The sequence below is a fragment of the Lolium rigidum genome, chromosome 2, assembly GCF_022539505.1.
Source record: "Lolium rigidum isolate FL_2022 chromosome 2, APGP_CSIRO_Lrig_0.1, whole genome shotgun sequence".
In the NCBI taxonomy this organism is placed as follows: Eukaryota; Viridiplantae; Streptophyta; class Magnoliopsida; order Poales; family Poaceae; genus Lolium; species Lolium rigidum.
This window is the reverse complement of record NC_061509.1, coordinates 289,630,935-289,645,184: the sequence shown is the minus strand read 5'-3', so window position 1 is coordinate 289,645,184 and position 14,250 is coordinate 289,630,935. Positions and strand designations below refer to the sequence as shown.

The 14,250-nt window shown below is 45.9% G+C and overlaps 1 long non-coding RNA gene across 2 annotated transcripts; it reads right to left on the bottom strand.

The window, feature by feature from the left end:
* Positions 1-11,121: 11,121 nt before the first annotated feature.
* Positions 11,122-13,048, bottom strand: LOC124689059. Of its 2 annotated transcripts, XR_006998701.1 has the most exons (4): positions 12,888-13,048; positions 12,378-12,439; positions 11,628-11,686; positions 11,421-11,434 (listed from the first exon to the last, which is right to left on the bottom strand). It is a non-coding gene; the product is annotated as an uncharacterized LOC124689059 (long non-coding RNA). The 2 variants fall into 2 exon arrangements; XR_006998700.1 differs by having other exon boundaries at positions 11,122-11,686.
* Between the last annotated feature and the right edge of the window lie 1,202 nt (positions 13,049-14,250).

Below are 14,250 nucleotides of genomic sequence, written 5' to 3'. Positions count from 1 at the left end.
AACCACATAAGAGCATCTCCAGTCGCGTCCCCCAAAGCGTCCCCCAAAGGGATTTGGGGTGCGCCGGACAGAAAATATGTTCCAGCCGCGTCCCCCAAAGTCCATTTTTGTCCGGCGCGCCCTCATATGGTGTCCGGCGCCTCGAGCCCGTCCCCATCCCACAGGGGACGCACCGGGGACGCCGGACACAACGAAAAGCGAGACGGGGAGTGGCGGGGCCGACTCGTCAGCGGCACAATAAATTTTTAACCTAACCGTCGCCTACCTCGCGACGAAAGTTATTGGCGGTGCAGTTCCCGCAGCGACGCAGCGACGGTGCAGTTCCCGCAGCGACGCAGCGACGGTGCAGTTCCCGCAGCGACGCAGCGACGGTGCAGTTCCCGCAGCGACGCGTCCCGTCGCGCCTAGCTCTGCGTGCCGGCGTTAATGCGCGCCACCGCTCCCCGCCTCCCTCCGGCCTATAAAGGGGCCGCCTCTCATCGTCCCTCTCACACACAAACCCTAGCGCCTCTCTCCCAAACCCTAGCCGCCACCATCTCAACAAGACTCGACGCTATGTCCGGTAGAGGCGGAGGCCGACCTCGCGGCCGTGGTCGTGGTCGTGGTCGTGGCCGCGGCAGAGCTGAACGCTCGCCGTCGCCTTCCACGCCGCCGGCTTCATCATCGTCGGAGATGGACGTGGAGCCGGACGTGCGGTTCGAGTTCGTCCTCGTCCTCAAGGGCGACCCGCGCGGCATCCAGAGGCTGCCGGACTCCTTCGCCGACTACGTCGCCGGCGACGATCGCCCGCGCACGATGCATCTGCGGGAGGCTGCGTGCGGCTACTACCGGTGGATCGTCGACGTGATCTACGACGCGCGCGGAAAGATGTACCTCAACATCGGCTGGGAGAAGTTCGTGCGGCACCACAGCCTCCAAGCCGGCTTCATCCTCCTGTTCTCCTACTTCGGCGACAGGGACATGAGCGTCAAGGTCTTCGACGAGACGCGCTGCCGCCGGGACTACCATGGCTACAGCACCGACGAGGAGGACGACTGAGTGTTGTTTCTTCGCAGCGAACACGTGCACGGAGGTTTCTGGATGTTCGCCTCATCGGTACAACCAACAAGGGCACCATCCTCCCGCTAGATTTTCCAGTTTAGGCGACTGGGTGTGCCCTGGAGTGTTATTTCTTAGCAGCGAACACAGGAAACCTCCGATGCACGGTCTAGTTAGGTTTAGTTTCTTTGCAAAATTTTATATTTGTGTCCATGACGGTTCAAACTATGTATTAGTTTGTGGAAAACCACGTCCAAACTGTGTTTTCGTGTAAACCACGTTCCAAACTATGTATTAGTTTGTGGAAATTGAAATAAAAAAGCCAAAAAAAAAAGTATTTTAAATGTTTGGGGGAGACGTTTGGGGGACGCGGCTGGGGAGCGACGTCCCCCAAAGGCGGCACGAACAAAACACGTCCCCCAGACGCTCAATCCGGCGCGTTTTGAAGGACGCTTTGGGGAACGCGACTGGAGATACTCTAAACCTGCACCTGTTCCATTTTTGTGATCCGCTGCCTCACATGCTACAAGTTCCGGCACGACTTCGGAGCTTTTTTTTTTTTGCGGCACGACTTCGGAGTTACTCTCATCCACACATAAACGTGTGTGCGCATATGATCCAATCAAGCTACTCACCATCACTCCACGATCAAGCTCGTGCGCCAATGGCCCTGATCGGCTACTTCACATGCATGTAGTCGCTTCAAGATCAAATCCGGCTGACCTCCCGGTCGACATACTGTGGCTTACTTGCATGCATGTGGACTGTGTACCCGGCTGGCTGGCGGAAAGTAACATGTGCACATGAGCACAAGTGCTCCTTGAACTTTTAGATTTTTGAAAATTTTCAAAACCTCGCTCTTTTATGTTTTCAAAAATTATTGTATTAAATATGTAGATAGATTTAGGCACGAGGAGTGTAGTCAAAAAAGTCCCATTAAAAAATACTTTGTATTTTGTAAAATACAAAAAAAAAAATTTCTGACTATAAATAGTAGTACAATACCACGTATATTTTGTCAGTGTACTGTCAGAAATTTGTCTTTTTTGCATCTCCAAAAATATAACGTATTTTTTGACGAGACTTTTTTGATTTCAATCCTCGTATACACATCTATCTACATATTTAATGTCATAATTCTTAAAAGCAGAAAAATATGAGAATCTGAAATTTTCAAAAATCCAAAAGTGAAGGGAGCACTGACTCCCATGTGCACAAAATCCTTGTCCGCCGGCTGGCCGTTTTTGTTAAGTCAACATGATCACCATCTCCAGTTCTATTGCCACATATTAACGAAATCCTTGCCAGGGGAGGACTAGGTTTTTAACAAAAACGAACGGACATGTAAATTTGAAGCCAAGCATATATATAGAGCCAAAATGTGCATCCACGCCGGGTTGGAAACAAATGTAATGCATCTGAATGAAAACAGCTAAACACAGGAGTGACCGGTCCCTCGCGGTTGTGATTGCCGATGAATCTAAGGCCGTCAGGCCGTGAGCGTGGTGTGTATGTTTTTTTCGAAATGGGAAAATATTGTCCTGTACATAACTTTTTTATTAGATTATTTACAACACCTTACAAGAGCAATATAAAAAATCAAACTCGAAGCCACCTCGCTAAACCTACAGAGGGATGAAGGGGGTAATAATTCACCAACTCACATCAACCAAAAACCAAATGCCTTTCCAGACCGCCCAATAGCAGATGAGAAGCACATCCAGTCAAGCAGACTCTCAGCATACGCCAACGCACATGCCATAGGAGTTGCTACCGCCGTCTTCCTCGACTCCATCTTCAAGAGAGATCATCGCATTGACCATGCCAGGCCTGCTATCGATGCCGCCACGGCGCCAGACGACACCACTGCACCATGCCGCGGCGACTCGACGACGCCGACACAGCAAAAGCTCACCGCTCCACCTCAGCACCACCGCCATCTGTTGTCTGCTCCAAAAAAACGATGCCCCAACAGGAGAACGGCGTTGCGCGCCGCCATCGTCCGATTCGGGAGACCCGGGTCTAGGGTTTCCCCTGGAGCAGCCCAGGCGAAGAACGTAGGCTGCAGAGACAATGCGTTCAACAAGGTAACGACGAAGCACGCCGCCATCATCCGCCATGACCGAAGTCCGGGCCGGCTTTCACCGGCAGCTGCGCCTCGCCATCGGGAGCTAGGCGATGGATCGCGAGATCTACCACGGCTAGCCACACAACTAGCCGATCTCCTCCGGCGAGAGAGAAGACCACCACCGCGGTGCCACTGACAGTGGCACCAGACGCCCGCCTCCTACCACCAGGTCGACGCCGTCCCTGCCATCCAGGGCCGCCGCCCTTGGTGCCGTGGTCCCAGACCTTGAGGAGGAGCTGTACGAGATCCGTCTCCATCACCACTGGCCCGGCGATGCCGAGGCTAGGACGAAAGGAGAGGACCGCACCGCTAGGCTCCGGGTCTGCGTCGCTGCCCCCAACACCGCCCGCCCGATGAGGCCGCGGCGAGGAAGAGGAGAGGCTGCGCCACCAGATCATGGCCACGCCGCCGCCACCATCACCGCCTGCCCGGTGAGAGGCCGCGCCGCCAACTTCCTCCACGGCCCGGGGCCATCCCCCCGTGTGGAGGCTAGCCTCCATCCGTCGCGACGGGGGATCACGCGAGGATCCCCACCGCCCCCATCACCGGTCGCGCGAGGCTTCGTCGGTGGCGGCCTCCAGGGACGACGAGGACGAAGGGAGGGGGAGGGGAAGACAGAGGCGGCTAGGGTTTCCGCCCCGAGTCGCCCTGGCGGCGGCGTGGTGTGTATGTGGGCGCATGTTACACATGCGTCTGGACCTGCCAGCTTTCAACAGGAACGTTACTCATTGGCAATGTTCTCATGCACAAAATGGTTGTGCAGGTGTTGTGTACCCGTGTGTGTGTCAACCAAAAGGCCGACTGGAAAAGGTTTCAGCTACCCAAAAAAGTTTATTTGGGCGAAATATCAGCAGGGTCCTAGCTAAGCCTAGCAGTGGCTATCCGATCGTTGACACAACCCCAATTCCCATTTCCATGCAAGGACACCTGCAGCGGAAATGGGCTCACACCGGCGCGTCTCAAATAGCGTCAGCGCTTTTTCGAGCCTAATAGAAGCACCTGTAACCCCGTGCTGGCCCCTTCGCGAAGAGCGTGAATCGGGCGCGCCGGCGTCTCGTGGCAAGAAAAATTTAGGGCGTGAGAGCCACCTGTTAGTGACGCCAGGATGCTGCACTATAGATTTACCGCCACGACGCCGGCCTGGAAACTCTCCCGCCACTACGCTGCACGGGAAACTCTCCCGCCACGACGCCACACGGGAGGTTTCCCGCCTCGCCGCCGGTCTATATTATCCCTCCTCCCCCGCCTCATTGGTACAAAAATCTAAACCCTAAAAAATACCACAATGTTCGATTCGTGGGAGGAGTCGGCGCTAGAGGCGGCCGTAGAAGTCGTGCAGGAGGACCCGCAGCTCGCAGAGTACGAGGCGTGGGAGGAGGCGGCGCTAGAGGCGACCGTAGATGCCTTTGTCGCGGACGAGCGGCAGGACCAGGAGGCGGAGCGGCGGCACCGGGAGGAGGCGCGGCGGCGGCGGGAGGCGGAGCGGCAGCACCGGTGGGAGGTGTGCCGTGACCCAGCATACCACTGCATGTTGTAGTATAAAAGTCATTGATATGACATTCATGAAGGGAGCTTCTTTACAAATATCACATCCCTTAGAGTGGTGCACCAGAAATATTGCAGGTCATAACACTCCATATATAATATTACAAGCATAGATCTTAACAAGTTGGCATTCTCACAGGTCCGATGAGAACACACTACAATATTACTTAAATCTCATTACAACTCAAACTAAGTAGACATGACGAGCTCATCAACTTATTTAGGTAAGTCATTACGCTGCTCGGCTCCAAGATGTCAAAGGTAAAACTCTACTCCTCTGCCTCTGTGTCATCCGCTCCGTAGACTATCCCGTAGTCCACGCCTTCAACTCCTCCTGAAAGGTCTGGCTCTTCGTAGACCAACTCATAGTCCCCTACTGGTGCTCCGGTGCATGCCTCCTCTTCATGATCACAGTCTAGCAAGGGTGTCGAAAGAAAGTGAGTACAGAGGTACTCACAAGTTCAAAAGAGAAAAGGTGTTTGGTGCACTAGCTACGACCATTGGCGAGAAAATCTCAGGTCAATGCATGTTTCGCAAACATTCCTTCAAAGGGTTTCAAAATATTTATTCCTTGAACAATAATTTATAATCCTTTAATATTATTATGATAAGGATTTTCCTCAAAAGAAAAAAAGAATTGGAATAATAGAATTTTTCCTTTTGAAAATATTTACTTCAAAAGAAAAGATTTGAAATAATGGATTTTTCCTTTTTTGGTAATATTTATTTCAAATGAAAGGATTTGGAATAATAGAATTTTACTTTTGGAAATATTTACCTCAAAAGAAAAAGGATTTGGGAATAACAGAACTTTCTCTTTTTGAAAATATTAGATTTAGAAAATATTTAAAGTCATTTGGAATTTTCCTTCATTTTTTTTCAAAGGAAAATTTCTAATCTTAAATTCTAACTAGGAAGCAATGGCGCGGCGGCACGCCGCGCTCGTGGCTCTACCTTTTCTTGTATACATATTGTGTATGATCCAGGTTGATGGCAGAGATAAGCAGATAATAGATATCGCAATATTAAGAAAGCTGATAAATTTAGCCTATAGCAATAGCACATATTTACACTGATGGCAAGGACAGAGCCAATGTCTACTAGATTATATGGTAAATAGATCTCTATTAAAAGGGGGAGTTCATTTTAACATTTCTTATCAACACTACAAATAACATAAGGTAGCTGATGTAGCTGCTCTCCGTCTCTGCAACCTGTTAATGCCTTGCGTCATTGTCCACCTCGTCAGAATAGAGGATGATAATTGTTTCCCTCTTTGGCACTCTGGATGGGCAAGAACAAAATCTGCCAGCACTATTGTTCCTAGTCCATGCAGAGGACGGTGCGGGGAAATCAGTTCTCTAAGCAAGGTGTGCAGAGTTGTCGGAGGGGATGTTAGGATCTTCGGCTTCAACTTGTTGGGCAGGAAGTTGCTCTAGGTTGCTAGGGAGGGCGACACAGGGAAGACAGAATCCAGAAGGACATCTACATGCTTGTCGAAAGATGATAAAATCAGTTGCAAACACTATTGAACTGAAACAAACTTCCATGCTCAAGCTGGAATACTGAATTCCAAACATCTTAACTGCATCTATCGCGTAGAGAACTTATTCTGAGGAGTGATCCTACAAAACAAAGCAACAGAAGAACATGTTAATCAATGTGTGTGCTTAGTACATACATAGATTATGTAAGGGGAAAAAATGAAAACCACGCATATGAACTAACATATCTACACATGACCACACAGTGCATATGTCTGAGCAAACATCAAACTCTTAAAAACAGAAGCGATGGAAGGGAACGTTAACTAAAAAATGCACAAAAACGGAATGAAAAAATGCAAACAAAAGAAATTATAAGAGAGCTCAGCAGGGACGATGGCTGGCATTATTTTCACTACAGTATCAGATATCGTAAGCCTTTGGCATGATGCGAGAAACTCCAACATGGGAGTCAGCAGAAAAGGCAGTGTTTTCAGTAGAAATTTAAACCTGAAAGAAAATAACAATGAAAAATGATATCAATTAATCAAATATGCAGGATAAGTACATGCAAGAGCATGAGAAAATGAACATCCATTGAAAAGCCACTTGATCAGGCTCTGATGAATATGCTGATGGTAGAGCAGCCTAAGATCTTAGATTCTGTAGATTGGGCACGGAATTATCACCCAGAAAAAACACCTGCAGACAAACCGTACCCATGAACCATGGACGAAAGTCCACAAACATTTGAAGGATTCCCGTGCAAACCTGAAAAAATGACAGAAGATATAATGATGGGGGGACAAATATAGAAGCCAGAGCGGTAACCAGACAAACTACGGAAACGTCAAGATGAGCTCCCTTCTCCATACGAATGGGAAATAATTCATGAAAAATAACTAACACGGCAGATTGCAAACCTGCAATTAGCAAAGAGTAAGTGGGAGTGGTGTTTTGAAACATGGGTGCATATGCTCCCTATATTTTGAAATGCATCTTATGTACATTTTAAATTTCAAAAAAATTGAAACAAAAAATTTGTACGTACATCTTCACGTGCTACGTGCTCACAAAGTCGTTTCATAAAAATTCGACTAATCATGTGACGTGTGTAAAAAAGACAAAATTCAGTGCTAAAAATAATGCTTTTCACAAGATAAAGTTTCTCCTTTTTACATAGACCACAAAAAATATTGGTTTTTCGTGAAACTTAGCGAATGCACATACATTATGGAGATGTACATGTAGAATTTTTGATCCAAATTTTTTGACATTTCCAAATATGTTTTTTTGGTTGAGGGAGCATACGCACCCGGGAGCCGAATTGAATTTCCGAGAGTAAGTAAAATAGTAAATCCGGATAAAGCCTTATCAGGAGAAAAGTGAAGGAAAGAACCAAACAGCCTCTAGAGTATACACTATAATGTACTCAATTGTGTGGATGACTCGATGCTGATTTATCTGATTTTATACAAAAAAACAGATCAGTTTGCTAACATGTAGCTGGGTTACAAAACTTTGTGATGCCTGACATAGGCATCCCCAATGGGCCTGCCGAAGATGGTACCCGGGGTTTACTGAAGGCCCATGAATCGAAGAATATGAAGTTCGGAAGCCCAAGATAGAATTAAGGGAAGCTAGAGTTGTATTAGGAAACATAGATTTGTAATCTTGCGGGACGGGTCAGAAAACCTCCCGGACTCTGTAACTTGTGTATCACGAATCCCTCGGCTCCGCCTCCTATTAAGGGGGAGTCGAGGGACAAAGAAAGCATTGAATCATTGTCTCACAAAACCCTAGTTTTCATAATTGTCGAATACTTTTCGGCTGAAACCTTCGAGATCTACTTGCCCTCTACTTCCGACTAAACCCTAGTCTACAATCTGTAGGCATTGATAAGTTAATCCCTTGTCAATTGGCGCCGTCTGTAGGAATTAGAGGTGTCAAGGAGCTGATCTCGATGGCACGTTCAAGATCGTCGACTTCATCAACTGCAAGCAAAGCGATGGACAGAGGTAAACATGTCGAAACTGGTCTAGTCGATTTTGTTCCTCACCCGCCCTTCCGTTTGGATGCATATGCGTATTTGGAGGAGCCCATGGAGATGACGTTCGGAAGGTTCCACTTTCGCGTCGAGAAGGAAGGAGTGTATCGTCTCGAAATTCCGATCTCGTCGGGATTGTCGGTGGTCGATCCCGAATTTTCGAGTTCGACACCATCAGTCGAGTCAGGCGACGAGGAAACTTCATCGCCACGCTTCATCAGCACCAGGGCAAGTGAAAAACTCGCCAATATCTTCAGCGACATGTCCTTTGAGTCATCTGCGGACTCCAATATAAGCAGCGATTCTGACAGTGTCGACAGTTTCGATTTCATCGACAAATCCATCACTGTCGAAAAGGTCTTCGCCGGTCTATACGACGGTGTCACGAATCTCGACAAAAAACAAAAAATAAAGTATCATCAGATCTACGCGATCGGAGAAACAAGCCAACCTCAGGAGGAGACATCAGAGAACTTCGACGAGGCGGGAAATCCGTTCGTTGATCCTGCGGATCTCACGCGAGGCCTCGGAACAAAATATATCGGCGCGGGGATGCGAGAGATGGTGCGATTTCCGCAGGCAGTATGGGATCGAGTCGAAAGAGCTATCAATAGCACAGAGCCAATGACTGTAACAGCGACATCTGAGGAGTTACAAGCATATCAGTATAGGCTCGCACGTACCAGGCGAGAACTCGAGAAACAGAAGATCGCGTTGGACAGGAGGCAAGAAGCAGCATCAGCATCGAGCAGGCGAAGAGCGGAGCTGAGTCGACAATCTGGTACTTCGGGAAGCAATCACAGAGAGGCTCGCAACAGGGCAAGGTCTCGAATAAACAATATACCTGAAGCTGAGAGGGAGAATCTAATCCAAAACCTCGACATGTCCTTCATGACGATAGACACGAGGGGGAACATTATCCCTAAGACACCAGAAGCGGGGTACATGGCGACGCAAGCCTTTATCCTCGCGTCCAAACCACCTGCCGGAGATCCAAGAGAGGCACTGTACAATATGGCTATGGCAGGAGTTGGAGCACAGGAGCGGCGTTTTTAAATTCACCTCCCGAAGGATCAGCAAGGCAAAATAGTCCATGACCTGCTGCAGCAGCACCAGTTCCCGAAAGAACAAGCGGAGCAAGAGATATAGAAATTCAAGCAAGGGTAGACAGGGCACGACAAAGTAGAAGGGAGCATCGGCATTCTCCAGACATAGCTTAAGATGATATGTGTGGGCTACCATGCTTCACGAGGAGGGTCCGAAAAACTCGAGTGCCTTCAGGGTTTAAGTTACCCGATAATTTCAAAAAATTCGATGGCCTGCAAGATCCCGAGGATTGGCTGGTCGATTATCTCGAGATGGTGAAGCTGATAGGCGGAACAAGGGCAACAGCCATGCAGAGAATTCAAGTACACTTGAGTGGAGCTGCAAGGTCTTGGATAAAGAAGCTTCCTCCGGGTTCCATCGACAGCTGGGATGATTTCGAGGATATATTCGTCAAGAATTTCCGATTCACCTGCAAAAAGCCTGCATCGCTAGAGGAGCTGAGGTTGTGTCGACAAAAGCATGATGAATCTATGAGAAAGTACATCCAGAGGTGGAACATCATTAAAAACTCGGCAGAGAACATATCTGACGAGAGGGCAATAGATGCGTTTGTGGCAGGAATCCGACGAGGAGATTTCGTCGAGGATTTGGGGAGAACCAACCCAAAGACAGTATCAGCGTTGATGGAGATAGCAAACAGGTGGGCGGATGGAGAAGATGCTGTTCACAATAAGTGACATAGGTCACCAGAGGAGGACCGCAGTCGAAATTTTCAAAATAGACGACGTTTTTCTCGGCAGTTCTCGAGTTATGATGCTCTTGGCCAAATATCGGTTGGTTTTCGAGCAAACAGCGGAGGAAGCAATAGAGATGATTATCAAAGAAGCAACGAGCAGCGAGACGACAATAGAGATGGTTCCCGAAACAACTGGCAAAATAGTGGGCCAAGGTTCCAGAGACAATATGTATCTCCCGAAGATATGATGAACGGTCCATGTCAGATGCATTTCTATGTCGACAATAACGGGAAGAGGCAGTCAGGGCATTTGCAGAAGGATTGTCGAAACTTTCAAGCGATGTTGAGGTTCGCAGGGCAAGCAAATGCTCAGGCAGCGAGTCGAAATACTCAGGGACCTAGGAGTGAGATCCACCTACCACCTCCTCCCGCAATCACGGACGAAAATAGGCACCAGCTGAGAATAGCGGCAGCTCCACATCCACCTCCATATGTTGATCCCAACTCCAATGGTGCGGTGTCGATGATTCAGAAGGCTAGGCCGTCCAACAGGGCCCAGAAAGTAATCTCGCGACAAGTGTTCATGGTAGAGAAGATCACTACAAGAAATATGCTGACTTGCGACCCTCCATATTGGTCGCTAGAAGGTCATTGTGTATCATCTATGACCATGGTGTGACCAAAAGCTATTGGTCGCCAGTTGAGCGTCACTGACGGCTCACAAGGACCTTTTTTTTGAATGGTCATGGAGGGCTACGACCAAAATAGATGGTCGTAGATTCTACGACCAAAAGTTTGGTCACTCGCAATCTGGCCTGTCCACGTCAGATCCAACGTGGCAAATCCTACATGGCAAATCTTGGACCAAAACAGATGGTCATGGATCAAAATTAGCCCGGTCCAATTTTCTTCTTTACATGGGCCAAGCCCAAAAATCCAGCCCAATTATTTCAACCTTTCTTAATTTCAGGCCGTGCCCTTTTTGATGCAGTTTCGTTTAGTGGGCCGTAGCCTTTACAGAGCCCAAATAATATTTGGCCGAGTAGACATTTTGGTCTTTTATTTCACTGATTTGCAATAATTTTTAGGATTAAATTCTGATTCAATCAAATATTCGTAACAACAGTTACACATACGCACATCCACACTCCACACTAACAGTTTAGATCCAACAAGTGTATATACAATCAAGACATGGTGGCTATATCAACCAAGACTGGTGCAAATCTCCACCGGATTTTTCTGATCTTCTGTCACAGCAACAACAGCCTTCATGTCCCCTCAACCTTCACTCCTATCTCAAATACTGCAAATATGTTTTTCCTGGGTTTGTGCGTCCAGATGAAGCACTTGATAGCAGTGCACCCCAGGCTCTGCATTTTTTTCTTGTATATCTCTGTATACATATACTGGAAAGGTGATCAAATAAGCTTTGAGATGAGGACTATTATTTAAGCACGGAAATGGCCTCTACTGAAATATCAGAGTTGTATGTGAGGTACATCAAAGGCAGAATGGAAAGACACGTTCTAATACACTAGTTTCATGCTCTGAACTAATCATGGAAACATAAAAGTTCAGATTAGCCAGCAGTGAGGATACCTGTGCAGCTATTAGCTAGTCTTGGCCTCTTAGTACGTTTTTCTTGCTAGACTAGATTCCTGAAATATCATATCAAATCATCTTAGTAGGAAAAAACAAAACACCAACGGTTGTTTAATTCAAACATAGTGCAGAGAGACAGTAAAATGTAGACAAAAGGTATGTGCCAAAAAGATAAACCTTAGGTTTCATCTTATACCAGAACCTCAAAATCAAGCTTAAGAAACATATTCAGCTAACACATTTTTAGGAAACATATTTAGTAAACACCAGTCCATTCTCATTATGCATCAGAGCAAATATATCTTTATTTGTTCAAAAGGACGGCAATATTGTAAATTAAACATTAAGCCTTATAAACCTTACTTAAGATAGTATTCAATAGAAATCCAGTTCTTCAAGTAACTAGACATAAGTTACACAAGGATTTTAATCAAGATGTTGTAACTGAATATGGAGTAACTGAATACATGAAAAATGACCGCTATTGCAGGCAACCTAGGAAGCAAATATTGACACCACTGAATCTGTGAGAAGGCAACATGCCAAACTTATTTCGGGCAAACATAAGCCTGCTATTTGAGGCTTTGAGCAGCTATGATAATGCTCCTTTCAGGCAAAGTGCAAATGTGGTGTAGTCCTATAAGAACTGTCGCACCAGTAGTTCTCAAACAACATTTCAACTGAAATTGGTGAATAAGTAAATGGACAGTATGCACATCATATGACATCACAGTGCACGGATGATACCTTTAGATGAAAGATTCTCGAAAATCATGTTGGTCCTCACAACAATATTCTGGAAGGCACAACTGCAACATCAGAAAACAATCACTAAGAAACAAACAGCACCAACAGAAGTAAAACAGGAAGGAATTTGAAGGGGAACTAGAAAATAATGCTATCTAAACTAGGCGTAAATTGTTTAGATCATAGAATTGAATGGCAAGAGACCGTGCAGAGGAGCCATTGATCAGTATTAGGCATAGTTGATCAAAGCTGGTCATTTAATAACAGACAAAAACAACAGTAATAGCCAGAATTGCAACAGCTATAGGCAGCACAATTGCTGCAATAAAGTAACTTTTCTAATGGTGCACATTATTTCCCTTGCAGACAACTAAGAATAACACTTTCAACAATTGCATGTCACTACTATGTGCCAATGATCAACAATAAACGACCACATGGTCAGTATATTAAACAATACTGAAGGTTAAGTCAATACAAGAAAGCAAGTTAACCTCAGTGAATACACACCTGCAAGTCATTGAGCTCCAAATTGATGAGAGCTCCATCACTGCCATGGTCAGAGAATGAAAATCCACGTCAAAGCCCTCACACAGTGTGGCTGCCTCTTGATCAAACAGAGGATCTGTGGGGCGAAGCACTACCTTCTGCGCATAGAAGAAGACCTCGGGCACCTGCAGTTCATAAACTGTTATAGTAGATCACATAGAAGCACAATACATCAAGAACTCTGACGCAACAATCAAGATAATCAACAATCAATATTACTTTGTTAACAGTGCTCGACATGTTTTCTAGGAGTAACAAGTAGGTTTGATCACACAGAAGCACAATACATCAAGAACAAAACAGAAAAGGGGTTTTATTTGTCTCTAGTGTTCCATTTTGAGAAATTGTGCCTTTTAAATTCTAACCATTTCATTCTAGAATGTCTGATGCATGTAAGATTAAGTTATACTTGTATCCCAATCATCAAATATTTCCAAGGAAGATTCACATGATAAAATATCTACGACTACTTTCCATGCACCCTGCATATTCAACCACAACATGCAGCTAGGTTGGACAGTATATTTCAAGTCCAGGCTATTACATTTCTTACAACTAATTGTTCTATGAACTACACTACATTTTTTTGATACGGCCAGGCAATCAAATCACCAACACTGGCTCAGATTAGGAGTGACTGTAAGAAACTGTACAAAAAGAGAAGCTATCTGAGATGATATTTGCAACATACTTCATCATCCCAAATATTAACAGAAACGGTTGTTCACAAATGATTTGCACATATTGCAACTAAGATATCAGTGCGATGAAAAAAGTTAAATATTAACTACTTATTTACTAACACCTCTGTGCTAAATGCCTAAGTTGCTGCATTCAATATTGCAGTAAGCAGATTTACTATCAACACTGACAAAAGAATAATAGGCGTCTCAACACATTCGCAAATGCTTGTAGCACCACCACCGTAAGCCTGCTGACAAGAATATATATCTACAATGTCACAATATATTTTTTTCGTTTCAGTTTTTAAGGCAACCCCAACAATATAATACTGGACATTTTTTGCACTCACTGAACTGGTGAATTTAATCTGTATATGTAATCTACACAAAAATAAAGCTCGTCGTGGGAACTTCAGATATCTATCAACTATAGAACATCAATGCAATGGAGACAGTAATGGTTAAGGATTATCTCAACAAGACTGTTAGATTCAGGAGAGAAGATGTGATGTTGTTCCAGAGGTGGAAAATGGAAAGTGGTTGAGTCATTCACTATCCTAGAAAATAGAGCATCATAAGTGTTACGGTCTGGGGAAACATACAGAGGATATATACTAGGTCCATGTGTTCCTGCTTCTTAC